The 14,932-nt window shown below is 40.2% G+C and overlaps 1 long non-coding RNA gene across 3 annotated transcripts in view; it reads left to right on the top strand.

Moving 5' to 3' along the window:
• The first annotated feature begins 1,532 nt into the window (after positions 1-1,532).
• Positions 1,533-14,932, top strand: part of LOC132399864 (uncharacterized) — a 64,983-nt gene continuing 51,583 nt past the window's right edge. For 2 of the 3 annotated variants that reach the window (XR_009514126.1, XR_009514124.1), the window contains exons 1-2: positions 1,533-1,592; positions 2,461-2,634. This is a non-coding gene — a long non-coding RNA (uncharacterized LOC132399864). Of the gene's footprint in view, positions 1,719-2,460; positions 2,635-14,932 lie in introns of all 3 variants that reach the window. The other variant, XR_009514125.1, reaches the window with a different exon arrangement.

Genomic DNA, 14,932 nt, shown 5'->3' with positions numbered 1-14,932 from the left:
ATTGACCATGAATGTAAAGAATGAAAAGACATTGAACCTTTTATTCTGATAAATGAGTTTTTTATTTTGAATGTTTGTTTTGTTAATTAAAAATCGTATTTTGCTCCTTCATTTGGTTACAGTTATAGTGTCTTTGAAATACTCTTCCCACTTACGGTTATGGTATAGTTCATTTTCATACTCTAGGTCCCGTCATACTACACTGGAAGTCAGTGGACATCTGCCATCTGATGTCAGCCTCCTGCTGTCCTGCCTCTGTTGGCCAGAAGTGGGATGATATCATCCCCTGGGACTGAGGTGACATGTTTATTGTCTTGGGGGGACTGATAAATTTCACATGGTTCCTGCTGGCAGTGACAGACGGGCAGCCTGGCAGGACTGAAGGATGGGTAGCATGTGGAGTGGCCTGCTCTTCCTGCTAGTAACACAGGGTCTCTGTCTACTCCCAATGTACAGACTCAAGGTTCTCACCACAATGACTTGGCTGAAGAGATCAAGCGCACTGTCACCAAATTTGCTATCAATAGATCGTGAAGTCAACACAGAAAGGGATATAAGTAGCTTAAGTGACTGGGAAAGAGTTAATAGATGCAATACAAGAAAATGTGAGGTTGTCAACTTCGGAAGAACAAATAAATTATAAGTTAATAAAGTGAGGCTACGAAATGCTTTGGTGTAAAGAAATATGGGAATCCTATTTCATGTAATACAAGGGTTTGACATGCAGCTACAACAAGAAATTGGGCTGATGGAATGTTGGTCTTTATTGCAAAGGGCTAGGAGTATAAATGTTGGTAAATTATATATGAAGCTTCTAGAGCGACACCGAAAATACCACAGTTGGCCTTTGTCTCCATATTTAAGGGAGGATATACTTAAATCAGAGGCAATCCAAAGAAGATTGATTCCTGAATGCTGGGTAAACTGTTTCTTGGAGTTTAAAAGAACAAGAAATAATCTTACCAAGACATAAGATTCTGAAGGGATTTACAGGATTGATCCTGAGAAAACTTCTCCCTTGTGGGGTATCCAGAACTAAAGGGACACGTTTCAAAACAAGCAGTCATCTATTTAGGACAGGGATGAGGTGGAATTTCTCCTTCAGAGGTCAGGAATCTCTGGAATTCAATATCTAGTGAGGTGTAGAGGTAGTCTTTGAGATACTTAAGGCAGAATTTTACAGGTATTTGAATTACAAGATAGTTAAGGGGTATTGGGAGAAATTAGGGGGGTGGTATTGAGGTTAAGACTCATTCATAAATGACGGCTCAAAGGTCCTACTCCTATACTCCTACTCCTGTCTCTTATATTCTTATGGTGTAACAGCTGTAATGCAAGCTTTCTGGTCTGTTGGCAAAGATCACAGTTTCCAGACTTTCTTTCGAAAAAGCAGAACAACAAGGTCTAATGCTATTAGTTAAACCTTCTTGTTAAGTCCAAAAGCACAAAATCTGCTGGAAGTTATTGATGTTAATAATGATTAACAATTCTTTTGGACATTGCACTGTTTACTACTTCAATAGATGATTCTTCTTCAATTACTTTGACTTTGTGAAGAACCAATCTACAACTACTTTTGAATCACGTTTCAAGTATGTACAGCACCTCTATGTGAAATTATATTGCTTAATCATCTCAGAGAATTTTTTAAAAGTCACAAAATTATTTTCTTTTTCCCTTGGGAGAATACTTACAGGATTTGCTAGTTTTCCAGATTAGTAAGTATTCTTTTTATTTATTAATTTTTCAGGATTTAAGCAGATCAGCTTTTACTGACTATCTGCAATTGTCCATGAACTAATTGCCTAGCTAGAGATTATTAAGAGTCAACCACGTTGGTGGGCTTTGGATCACATAAAGGGCAGTCTGGGTAAAAACAGTGGAATTTTTCCCAAAGTGCAGTAATGAAACAGATGGAATTTAACAATAATTTTAGAGCTTTGTGGTCACCACTACTAATGATTGTTTATTTCACTGGAGAGTTATTCTTGATTGCTATTGGTAGGGATTGAGGCTTGAACTCAGCTCTGGGGATCATTAGTCCAGTTCTCCATAATTTAAACACTCCACCACCATCATGGACTGTCTTCATTGGCTTCAAGATTCTGAATTTGCAGATTTAACAGTTCTCCACTTGAGGTCTGATTATCTGCAGTGTGGTTGAACAAAGAATGAGGCTCCTCATTCCATGTCAGGCTCCCATGACGGGCTGAAGAGGTGGGGGGGGGGGGGAGAGACGATAGAGTGGGGAATTGAAAATGAGGGAAGGGAGAAGGGGAGAAATTACAGGAAGTTGGAGAAATCAATGCTCATGCTATCAGGTTGGAGGCTATCCAGATGGAATATATAAATCTCGTCCAACTGATAGTGGCCTCATTCTGGCAATGGATCAAAATGTCTGAATGGGAATGGGGACTGGAATTAAAATGGCTGGCTACTGGGAAATCCTGCTTTTTGCAGATGGAGCAAAGGTGGTCGACGAAGCAATCCCTCAATCTTCGTCAGGTTTCACCAATGTAGAGGAGGCCAGATCGGGAGCACTGCATACTGGAGACAACCCCAAAGTATTCACAGGTGAAGTGTTGCCTCACCAGGAAGGACTGTTTGGCGCTCTGAATGGAGGTGAGGGCAGAGGTGAGTGGGCAGGTGTTCACTTCTTCTACTTGCAGGGATAAGAGCCAGGAGGCAGATTAGTGGGGAGGAACTAATGGACAAGGGAATCATAGAGCGAGCGATCACCATGGAAAGCGGAGAGTGGGGTTGGTAAATATGTGTTTGGTGATGAAAATGGTGGGAATTGTGGAGAAAGATGTGCTGGATGTGGATGCTCCTGAGGTGGTAAGTGAGAACAAGAGGAACTCTATCCCTGTTAAGATGGCGGGAAGATGGGGAGAGTGCAGATGCTCGGGAAATGGAGGAGATGTTTGTGAAGGCAGCAGCAATGGTGGAGGAAGGATAACTCTGTTCTTTAAAAAAGGAGGGCATCTCTGATATTCTTCAAAGGAAACTTCATCCTAGGATTTTGGAAAAGACAAAAGAACAGAGATAGGCAATGGCATTTTTACAGGAGACAGTGTGGGAAGAGGTACTGTATAATCAAGATAGCTGTGGGAGTTGATAAATTTATAAAAAATATCGGCAGACAGTTTGTCTCCAGAGACGGAGACCAAGAGATTGAGCAAGGGGAGAGAGGTGTCAGAAATGGACCTAGTGAATTTAAGGGCAGGGTGGAAGCTGAAAGCAAAGTTCTGAAATTGATGAGATAATCATGAGTGCATATGTGCAGAAAGAGTTGGGGAACATTACCAGGGAGGCATGGAACATGGACAATTCCACGTAGCAGAGAAAAGACAGGCATAGCTAGTACTCCTGCAGGTGACCATAGCTACACCTTCAGGAGCCGAAAGAGATATTAGGGTATGAGGTTCATTTCTGCCAGCTGCAGGAGCATAGTGGTGGAGGGGTACTGTTGTAGTACATAAGATTTTTGTGATTGAGTGCCTATAAGATCCTTTACTAGATAGATGTTGATGTATATTAGTAGCAATACATTTGAAATTGCATATAAAAGGTGGAGATGATGAAATGGGCAAGCATCTGTCAGTTATAGAGCAAGTGAAAAGAATCCTGGAAGTTCAAATATGTGCAGGAAACAGATTATAGATATGAAAAAAATGTGGAATGCTATCACAGAGATATGGCAATGGTGGATGGACTTTAGCTGTGAAGATAGTGGTGAAGAATCTAAGACAAAGGAAGCAGAAGAAAGCTTGAACCTGCATAGCGGAGGCATGATCACAAAGACACTGGATGGCAACAATTTCTAAAACACAGCTGACAGTTGAAAATCTGTATTTAGGAAATACAAATTGAGGGAAGCTGAGCTCTAAAATTGAAGTCAGTGAAGAAGGTAGCAAGGGCAGAACTGAATGGATGAAGGGAAGTAGCTGTTCTTGAACATGATGTTAATGGAACTTCAGACTTCTGTATCTCCTCTCTAGTGGTCATTGTGAGAAGATAGTTTATCCCAGATGGAGGGGATCTTTGTTGCCTTCTTAAGGTAGCAACTCATGTAGATGCAACTAGTGGTGTACTGGGATGAATCTATTACCCTCTGTGTCTTCTTAAATTCCTGCATATTCAAATTGCTGTGCCAAACCATGATGCAACCAATCAGGATACTTTCAACAGTATATCTGCAGAAGTTTGTTGAGTGTTCAGCCGCAAGCCTAATCTCCTTAATCTCCTAAAAAAGTAAAGATGCGGATGCGCTTTTCTTATGATTTTATCCCTGTGCTGGGTCTTGGACAGGTCATCAGATATGTTAATGCCCAGGAATTTAAAGCTGCGAACTCACTTTACTGCTGATTATGCCAATATAGACATTCGTCCTCTTTCCCCTTCCTGAAACAGTTGCTGGGGAATCTAGAAGAGTGTTTTTTTTGGAATAAATAGCAATTTAAAAACTAAGAATTTACAAAATCCATAATTTATTTTTTGTTCTCTGAGCATTTGTAAATTTTAAGGTTTGTAGGAAGTTGTATTTCTCTGCTTTCTTGTTAAGTCATTAGAATGTCCAATAGCAATGCTGCTGAAATGCAGTCAAAAATTTTAGATAGAAGAATACAGTGACTAATTTGTAAATAGCAAGATTAGAGTAATCAGTTAATAGAGTTATAGAGTCATATAAAATTACAGTACAGAAACAGGCCCTTTGGCCCATCTAGTCCATCCTGAACCATTTAAACTGTCTACTCCCATCAAGCTGCACCAGGACCTCAGCCTTCCAGTACCCTACCATTCATGTACAGTACCTATCCAAACTTCTCTTAAATGCTGAAATTGAGTTTGCATGCACCACTTGTGCTGGCAGCTCGTTCCACACTCTCACGGCCTTCTGAGTGAAGAAGATTCCCCTCATGTTCCCCTTAAACTTTTCACCTATTACTCTTAACCCATGGCCTCTGGTTGTAGTCCTACCCAACCTCAGTCGAAAAAGGTTGCTTGCATCTACCCTGCCTATAGCCCTCATAATTTTCTATAATTCTATCTGATCTCCTCTCAATCTTCCACATTGCCAGGAATAAAGACCTGACCTATTCAATCTTTCCTTACAAATTAAGTTCTTCAGACCTGGCAACATCCTTATAAAATTTTCTCTGCACTCTCTAACCTTCTTTATATCTTTTCTGTAGGTATGTAACCAAAACTGCACACAATACTTCAAATTAGGCCTCAATAATGTCTTATACAACTTTAATATAACATCCCACCTGCTTTACTTAGTGCTTTGATTTATGAAGGTCAATATGCTAAAAGCTTTCTTTATGACTCTACTTGTGACATGATTTCAATGAATTATGGACCTGTATTCCTAGCTGTCTTTCTTCTACCGCACTCCTCAGTGCAAGACCTGGCGTGGTTGATCCAAACAAAGTGCAAAACTTCGCACTTGTCGCCATTAAATTTTGTCTGCCAATTTCAGCCTATTTTCCCAGCTGGTCCAGATCCTGCTGCAAGCCACGATAGCCTTCCTTGCTGTCTACTACACCCCCAATCTTGGTGTCATTCTCAAATTTGCTGATCTAGTTAATCATTTTATCATCCAGCTCATTCATATAGATGACAAAAAGCAATGGACTCAGCACCAATCCCTACAGCACTCCACTAGCCACAGGCCTCCAGTCACAGAGGCAATCATCTAACTCCACTCTCTAGCTTCTCCTACAAAGTCAATATCTAATCCAATTTTCTACCTTAACTTAAATGCCAAGCATCTAAACCTTCTTGACCAACCTCCCATGTGGGACCTTGTCATATGCTTTACTAAAGTCCATATAAACCACATCCACTTCCTTGCCTTCATGAAAATTCCTGGTAATATCTCTGAAGAACTCTATAAAACCTTGCTGACTATCCTTAATCAGTCGATTTCTATCCAAATATTTATATATCAAGTCCCTTAGAATACCTTCCAATAACTTTCCCACTACTGATGTCAGGCTCACTGGCATATAACATTTTAGTTTATTTTTAGAGCCTTTCTTGAACAGTGGAACAAAGTTGGCTGTCGTCCAATCCTTTGGTACCTCACTTGTCCTTAAGGATAACTTAAATATCTCTGCTAGGGCCCTGGCAATTTCTGAACTTGCCTCCTACAGGATTTGAGGAAACACCTTGTCAAGCTCTGATGATTTATCCATCCTAATTTGCCTCAGTTCAGCAAGCACCTCCTGCTCTGGAATCTGTACAGGGTCCATGAAGTTGGTGCTGCTTTTCCTCACTTCAATTGACTCTGTGTCCATTTCCTGAGTAAATACAGATGCAATAATTTTATTTTAGATCTCCCCAGTCTCTTTTGGCTCCACACATTGTTTACCATTCTAATCTTTCAGAGGGCCAATTTTGTCCCTTGCAATCCTTCTGCTCTTAACATTTCTGTAGATTCCCTTATGATTCTCATTCACCTTGTCTGTTATGGCAAACTCACCTTCTTTTAGCCCTCCTGATTTCTTTCTTAAACGTTCTCTGAAAAAAGTAATCAGGAGGGCTAAAAGAAGGCATGAGATTGCCCTGGCAGACAAGGTGAAGGAGAATCCTGTTCTAACATGATTCAAGTTGTGGTATGAACATTCACCAAGCAATACAAGTTCTTACTATGCTTACTAAAAATTCCTTCATCTGTTTCAGCATGAAAGACATTACCTATTAAATAAACTTGAACATAAGAAACCTTCCACCTATATAAGCAATATGGAAATAGCACAATGATCATGGGATGAAGTCATATACACTGTTTATCACTCTTTATACTTTATTTGCTTACTGTATACTTGATTAAAAGGAATGTGCAGAGATATTTGGATTATCTATCAAGCTGGAATAAACTAAACTCGTCCAAATAAATCACATTGGCTTTCCTGTAAAATATCTTCTTGCGTCTACCTTCTCCATTTTGTTTGATGCCTTGTTGACTCCATCATCTTTAGCAGTAATGCTTCACAAGTAACTTCCCTTGAACTTCGATGAAGCTGAGAGTAACTCTATGACTTGAATTGAAAATTGAACAGGCAGACATGCCCGCACCATTATTCCCAAGGTAACAGATTTGAATATTCATCAAGCATTCCTTATACAGTATTTTCTGATATAGGGATCAGAATATTAAAATAATGTTAAAATGATGGGATATACAAAACAACATTTATAAAGTAACTATTCATTCAACAATAACAAGAATTAGTATCTTGAATAAGTCTTCAATTTAAAATGGCTTTGTGCATGGTAAGGCATGAGTAACAATTCTTAGAGAGTTTTTCAAGGAAGTTACCAGGAAAGCTGACGAAGGTAAGGCAGTGAACATTTTCTACATGGACTTCAGCAAGGCACTTGACAAGGTCCCGCATGGGAGGTTGGTTAAGAAGGATCAGTCGCGAGGCATTCAAGATTAGGTAGTAAATTGGCATTGACTTTGTGGGAGGAGCCAGAGAGTGGTAGAAGAGGGTTGCAGCTCTGACTGGAGGCCTGTGCCTCGTGGTGAGCCACAGGGATCGGAGCTGGGTCCATTGTTGTTTGTCATCTGTATCAACAATCTGGATGATAATGTGGTTAACTGGATCAGCAAATTTGCAGATGACACGAAGATTTGGGGTGTAACGGACATCAAAGAAGACTACCATGGCTTGCAACAGGATCTGCATCAGCTGGGAAAATGGCTGAAAAATGGCAGATGGAACTTAAAGCAGGCAATTGCGAAGTGTTTCACTTTGGTAGGACCAACCATGTTAAGTCCTACACAGAACAGTAGGTTACTTAGGAGAGCGGGAGAACAAAGGAATCTGGGAGTACAGGCCCATAATTCATTGAAATTGAGGTCACAGGTTGATAGGGTTGTAAAAAAAGCTTTTGGCACATTGGCCTTCATAAATCAAAATAGTGAGAACAGGAGATAGGATGTTGCCGAGTCTGGAGAACCTTAGATATTAGAAAAGATTGAATAGGTTAATATTTTATTCCTTGGAATGTAGAAGATTAAGAGGAGATTTGATAGAATTATTGAAAATTATGAGGGATATAGATAAGGGAATTGCAAGTAGGCTTTTTTTGACTGAGGTTGGGTGGGACTACAACTAGTGGTGATGGATTAAGGGTGAAAAATGAAAAGATTAAGAGGAACATAAGGAGGCTGATTCCAATCTGGCTCTCAATGAACTTTGCGAAACCATCAATATCCATGAAACCACACACCCAGAGGCTGCTTTCATCATTGTTGAAACCCTTAACCAAGCATCACTGACCAAGTCTACCGATAACGCCATAGCCACAGCACTACACAGTATCCTCACTCACCTGGATTCCTGTTCCTGGACTACAGTTCAACACCATAATTCCCTCTAGACTTGACAGAAAGTTCAGAGACCTTGGCCTGCACCCCACCTTGTGCAGCTGGATCCTAGACTTCCTATCTGATCACTGACAGGTGTTAAAGATGGGTTCCCTCACCTCTGCCCCTCTGACCCTCAATACAGGTGCCCCTCAGGGCTGTGTTCCGAGTCCCCTTCTCTACTCCCTTTACACCCACGACTGTGCTGCCACACACAGCTCCAACCTGCTGATCAAATTTGCAGATGACTTGACTTTGATTGGCCTTATTTCTAGCAGAAATGAGACAGCCTGCAGAGGAGAGGTTGACACCTTGACACAGTGGTACCAGGATAACAATGTCCAAAAACAATGATTGTGGATTACAGGAGGAATGGAGACAGTCCAATCAACATCAATGGGTCTGCAGTTGAGAGGTTGACTAATTTCAAGTTCCTTGGTATACACATCACTGATGATCTCACCTGGACTGTACATATCGGCTTTGTGGCGAAAAATGCACAATAGCATTTCTTCCACCTCAGGCGACTGCAAAGGTTTGGCGTGGGCCCCAAAACCTGCAAAATCTTCTATAGGAGGACCATTGAGAGCATCCTGACTGGTTGTATCCCTGCCTGGTTCAGGAACTTTACCAACCTTGATCACTGGGCACTGCAGAGTGGTACGGACAGCCCAGCTCATCTGTGGATGTGAACTTCCCTCCATTGAGGACATTTACAGCAGCAGGTGCAGAAAGAAGGCCTGGAAGTTCTTCGGGGACACCAGTCTCCCCAAACAAACTGTTTCAGCTGCTTCCGTCTGGCAAACGATACCGCAGCATTAAAACCAGGACCAACAGACTATGGGACAGCTTCTTTCTACAAACCATTAGGCTTTTAAATTCACATGTCTGTACATTGTAACAGAGTCATAATGCAAAGACTTTTACTCTCTCATGCTGTGGGATGGATGTAAGATTTAAATAAATTCTAAATTCTTCACTCAGAGGGTTGTGAGAGTGTGGAATGAGCTGCCAACGCAAGTGGTGCACGTGAGCTCGGTTTCTACGTTTAAGAGAGGACTGGATAGGTACATGGATGGCAGAGACATGCAGGGCTACGGTCCCGGTGCAGGTTGACAGGAGTAGGCAGTTTAAATGGCTCTGCACAGACTAGATGGGCTGAAGGGGCTAGTTCTGTGCTGTACTTCTCTTTGACTTGATGACTCTATGACAAAATACAACAAGTCATTTTACAGGATGATTATCCATCAAAATTTGACACCAAACCATTTAAAGTTATATCTGTATAAATAAAAATAGGCCACTTCATGGAGCTTCTAAAATGAAGAAGGAGCTGTGGTGGGCAAATAATCCCAAAATTTAGGGCTGTGACAACTGAAACATAGCTTCCAGTGGTGAAGCAATTACATTTGGGAATGATTAGGAAGCAATAACGAGAGTATTTCCGACAGATAGAGAACAAGCCATGAAGAGTTCTGAAAACAAAGGATAAATATTTTAAAGTCAGACACTACTTATCATCAGAGCTTGTTTTTCTGACTCTTCTCCCATGCAGACACCAGCCTGACTGACAAACTAGGTTCCTCCTCATTCCTGTGATTATATATCATTTTACATGTTCATTGCTCTTTGCTGCTTTGCAAAGCACTCTTAAAATATCATCATTTCACATGAACTGTCCGGAAAGCTAATGACATCAATTTTCTTCACAACTTAATAGCAATGATGCAATTAGTGTCACAAAGGTTACAGGTTGCACAGGCATTTTGATACCTTATGACCACCTCAAATTCATGCTGTATTTCTCCATGAACTTCTGTCAAAAAGATAAATGCTGGACCAGGTTGCCGAGACTGCTGAGCAGCATTTGGCATTCTAATAGAAAACTTTCTTTCTGAGCATGTGAGCTCAGTAATTATTCCAGTAATGTGCAGTGATAGGCCCTTACAGGTAATAGGAAACATAAGGGCGCAGAATTGATACTGAATGAATTGAATTGACTTTATTTATTACATCCTTCACATGCATGAGGAGTAAAATCTTTATCTTACATCTCCATCTAAATGTGCCATGTGCAAACAGCGTAATTTATAATAATTAATAATAAATAAAACAGTCAATGTAATATAGAGTACACTCAAATCAGCCTGAGTTCATCAGTCTGATGGCCTGGTGGAAGAAGCTGCCCTGGACCCTGTTGGTCCTGGCTTTTATGCTGCAATACTGCTTCTCGGATGGTAGCAGCTGGAATAGTTTGTGGTTGGGATGACATGGGTACCCAATGATCCTACAGGCCCTTTTTACACACCTGCCCTTGTAAATATCCTGAATCACGGGAAATTCACAACTACAGATGCGCTGGGCTGTCCGCACCACTCTCTGCAGAATCCCCCAATTAAGGGAGGAACAGTTCCCACACCAGGCAGTGAGGCAGCCAGTCAGGATGCTCTCAATGGTGCCCCTGTAGAAAGTTCTTGGGGTTTGGGAGCCCATACCAAATTTCCTCAACCATCTGAGGTGAAAGAGGCAGTGCCTTTTTTACCAGACAGCTGGTGTATACAGACCATGTGAGGTCCTTGGTGACATGGATGCTGAGGAACTTGAAGCTGTTCGCCCTCTCAACCCCAGATCCATTGATGTCAATAGGGGTTAGCGGGTCTCCATTCCTCGTGTAGTCCACAACCAGCTCCTTTGTTTTTGTGACATTGAGGGAGAGGTTGTTTTCTTGACACCACTGTGTCAGAGAGATGACTTCTTCCCTGTAGACAACCTCGTTATTGTTTGGGATAGTGTCGTCAGCAAATTTGCATTGTAATTTGTTAGCATGAAGCTTCATAATGCATGTGGAGAAACCTTAAAGCAAAGTATAGGCTTGCACATGGTCCCTGAAATCTATCATAATAAAAGGCTATGGCATATAGGAGAAGAATTAAACCATTTGTCCCATTGAACCTGCTCCAGCATTTCATCATGGTTGATAGATTTCCCTCTCAGCTGAAATCTCCTGCCTTCTCCCCATATCCCTTCATGCCATGACTTAACAAGAATCTATTAATCTCTGCCTTAAATATACCCACTGACGGCCTCCACATCTGACTGTGGCAAAGAATTTCATAGATTCACCACCCACTTGCTAAAGGAATGCCTCCTCATTTCTGTTCTAAATGGACATCCCTCTATTCTGAGGCTGCGTCCTCTGGTCTTAGATTCCCTCAGCATAGGAAATATCTTCCCCAGATCCACTCTATTGAGGCTTTTCAACATTTGATAGTTTTCAATGAGACCCTTCTTCATTTTTCTGAATTCCAGTGTGAACAGACCTAGAGTCATCAGACACTCCTCTTAATCCTAGAATCATTTTCGTAAACTTCCTTTGAGCCCTCTCATAATATTTGAATATATGTTGTTCCAAATGTATCAAGGCTGTTCAGTGAATTTTTATTATAAAGCATTGTACGTTGACAGCAACAGAAGTCCTTACCAGAATTCATATATGGATCCATAATCTACATTGCAGATAACAGTTGAATTGTCATGGAGCAACTTACAGCCAGTTACAGCTTTCATGGACACTGAGTTTAGCATCGTCCATTACTGAGTTGGTGCAATTTTCCAGCAAGAACATAAGGCTTTTTATTTTGCCAGCAGAGCAAAAGGAATTTTCTACTTCAAGTAGGCTATATGATGTCCTCCTTTATGTTATGTTCATTTTTTGGAGAAATATGTGGCAGTTCCTCCAGTAATTTCTTCTTTTGTTCATAGTCATGACATCTTTACCCTCATCCAATAACTTCATCTAACAACTGATCAATTCCCAGTCTATTTAAAATCTACGTTTGGATATTAAGTCCTAGGTTTTCAATTTCAATGTATGTTCGGGTTAGATGGACAAAGAAATGATAAAAACTTGCATTTTTAGTGGTTATAGTTAGTAAGGAATGGGATTGGAGGAATCACCAATTCTCTCTGAGATGAAGTGCAGCATAAAAGTTTGTGAATCTCTGCTTTAGGAAGATGAAACTGTTCAGGTATGGCTGAGAATCACATTGCAGCTCGGGTCTGTATCTGCTATTAACAAAGACATTAAAAAAACATAAAAAATAAAAAAAAACATATATAAAAAAGGGCCTGATATTAAAAAAATCCTTCATAATTTTTTCAATCACAAGTTATAATTTCAAAATAAAGGTTTTGTTTTTATTGAAGATTCATATTTGTGGTCTAACATATATCAACAGGTCCCCAGGTTTTTAGCGTTAATTTAAAGTGTAAATCCTTGGCATAACACACCATGTACTATCCAGTTTGTCTGTTGTGTGTTAATTTATCACAAACACCACACAGTTGCCAATTTGATTTCAATCTACACAGATAGCTGCTCTATTTTCCTGTTTTCTGTAGCAGTATAATTCGCTCCTGGTGTTAGTTTTTCAGTAACATTTGAAGGATTTTCTGTTTGTTTGTTCATTTGACTGAAACAAATTTTAAATCTATTGAAGTATACTTAACAAATGAAAGAATTTTTGATGATGTACCAGATATCAATGTGGATAAATTAATGAATCTCATGACTTGAAGTAGTGAAGGAGTTGGGAGCAGAACCCATGGAATTAAAAAAGCACAAAATAATTACTGATACTGCAAACACGAGAAAACCTGTAGGTACTGGAAATCCAAAGCAACACACAAAATGCTGGAGGAATTCCGCAGGTCAGGCAGCATCTATGGAAAAGAGTAAACTGTCAATGTTTCGGACTGAGACCCTTCATGCAGACAAGAGAGAAAGGGGGGAAGTCAGAGTAAGAAGGTAGGGGGAAGGGACAAAGAAGTACGTGGTGACAGGTGATGGTTGAAACCAGGAGAGGGGAAGAGGATGAAGTAAAGAGCTGGGAAGTTGATCGGTGAAAGAGATAAAGGGCTGGAGAAGGTGGCATCTGATAGGAGAGGATAGAAGACCATGGAAGAAAGGGAAGAAGGAGGAACACAAGAAGGAGGTGATGGGCTGGTAAGAAGATAAGGTGAGAGAGAGAAACAGAAATGGGGAATGGTGAAGGAGATGAGGGAGGGGCAATTGGGAGAAGTTTGAGAAACTGGTGATACTGTCCTCTTTTAGTGCTTCTGTTTCTTTCCAAATACTCTAGAAGTGGGGATAATTTTATCTCTTTGGATATTTAAGCATTTCTATCTCTATGTTTTCATCACATTTTAGGATATATGAGAGATTTCATGAATCATGTCACAATCAGTTGCTCTTTCCTATATTTTCAAAAGCCTGTCAGGATCCCTTTGGAGATAAATGTGACATTTTCCACAAACCTTTAAAGTTATACTGATGGACACTGATAAAATATAGGTGAAGCTACCCCAAAACCTCTTGTCTTTTTTCTCAAAGGTATTTTTCAAAAACAATACATTTTGCTCCAGAAAATCGCTCATTGTTTAATTTATGAAGACCTTTTTTCACTTTAGGGTTTTAGGGTAGATTCATTGTAAAAGGAAATATTTGAATGATTTTGCAGACCAAAATATGGGCAATCTATATATTTTCTGTAAAATTAAAGTGATGTTTTTAATTTTATTTTTTGAATATATTGAATAATAAGAACAGTCGATTTTCTATTTTCACAATTTAACATAACCAAAATACTAGGAAGGCAGGAAGGGAAGCAGTACACATGTCCCCATCTTTATCAATGGTGCTGAGGTTGGGAGGTTTAAAATCTTCATGTTCTTTGAAGTGAACATCACCAATGGCCTGCCCTGTTCCAACCACATAGATGGCCAAGAATGATCATTAATACTTCTACGTCCTCAGGATACAAAAGAAATTTGGCATGTCCCCATCAAACCGTACTGATTTTTATCATTGTACCATAGAAAACATCTTATCTGGATGCATCTCAGTTTAGTATGGCGATTGCTGTGCCCGTCACTTCAAAAGTACTGAAGAGAGTTGTGGACACAGTTCAGCACATCCCAGAAATTAACCTCCCTTCAATGGACTCTGACTATTCTTGCTGCTTCAGTAAAGCTGCCAGCATAATCCAATCCCCACCCTGGACATTCCCTCTACTTCTCTCTCCTATTGAGCAGAAGATTTAAAACCCTGAAAGCACATACCACAGGCTCTAGGACAGCTTCTGTCCCACTGTTATCAGACAATTGGATGATTTCCTAGTATAATGAGATGGATTCTTCACCTCACAATGTACTTCGATATGATCTTGCACCTTAATTTATCTGTACCACACTTACTCTGTAGCTGCTGCACTTTAGTCTGCATTCTGTTACTGTTTACCTCGTACTTTCTCAAAGCACTGTTTAATGAATTGACCTGTATGAGCAGTATGCAAGTCAATCTTTTCACTGTATCTTGGTACAGGTACATGTGACAATAAGAAATCCATTCCAATTCTTGGTTGTTCATCTTTTCAGTGATTCATCTCTTCTTAATTTTCTTGTTATATTTGACAGGAGAGAAAAGAGCAAATATGTCAAAATGTCAAAGGTCAGTGGAACATTGGGTCTAGCAAATTGCCATGAATGATA

Source organism: Hypanus sabinus, chromosome 1 (genome assembly GCF_030144855.1).
Source record: "Hypanus sabinus isolate sHypSab1 chromosome 1, sHypSab1.hap1, whole genome shotgun sequence".
Taxonomy (NCBI): Eukaryota; Metazoa; Chordata; class Chondrichthyes; order Myliobatiformes; family Dasyatidae; genus Hypanus; species Hypanus sabinus.
The sequence above is the reverse complement of the archived record's forward strand: the minus strand, read 5'-3'. Positions and strand labels throughout refer to the sequence as shown.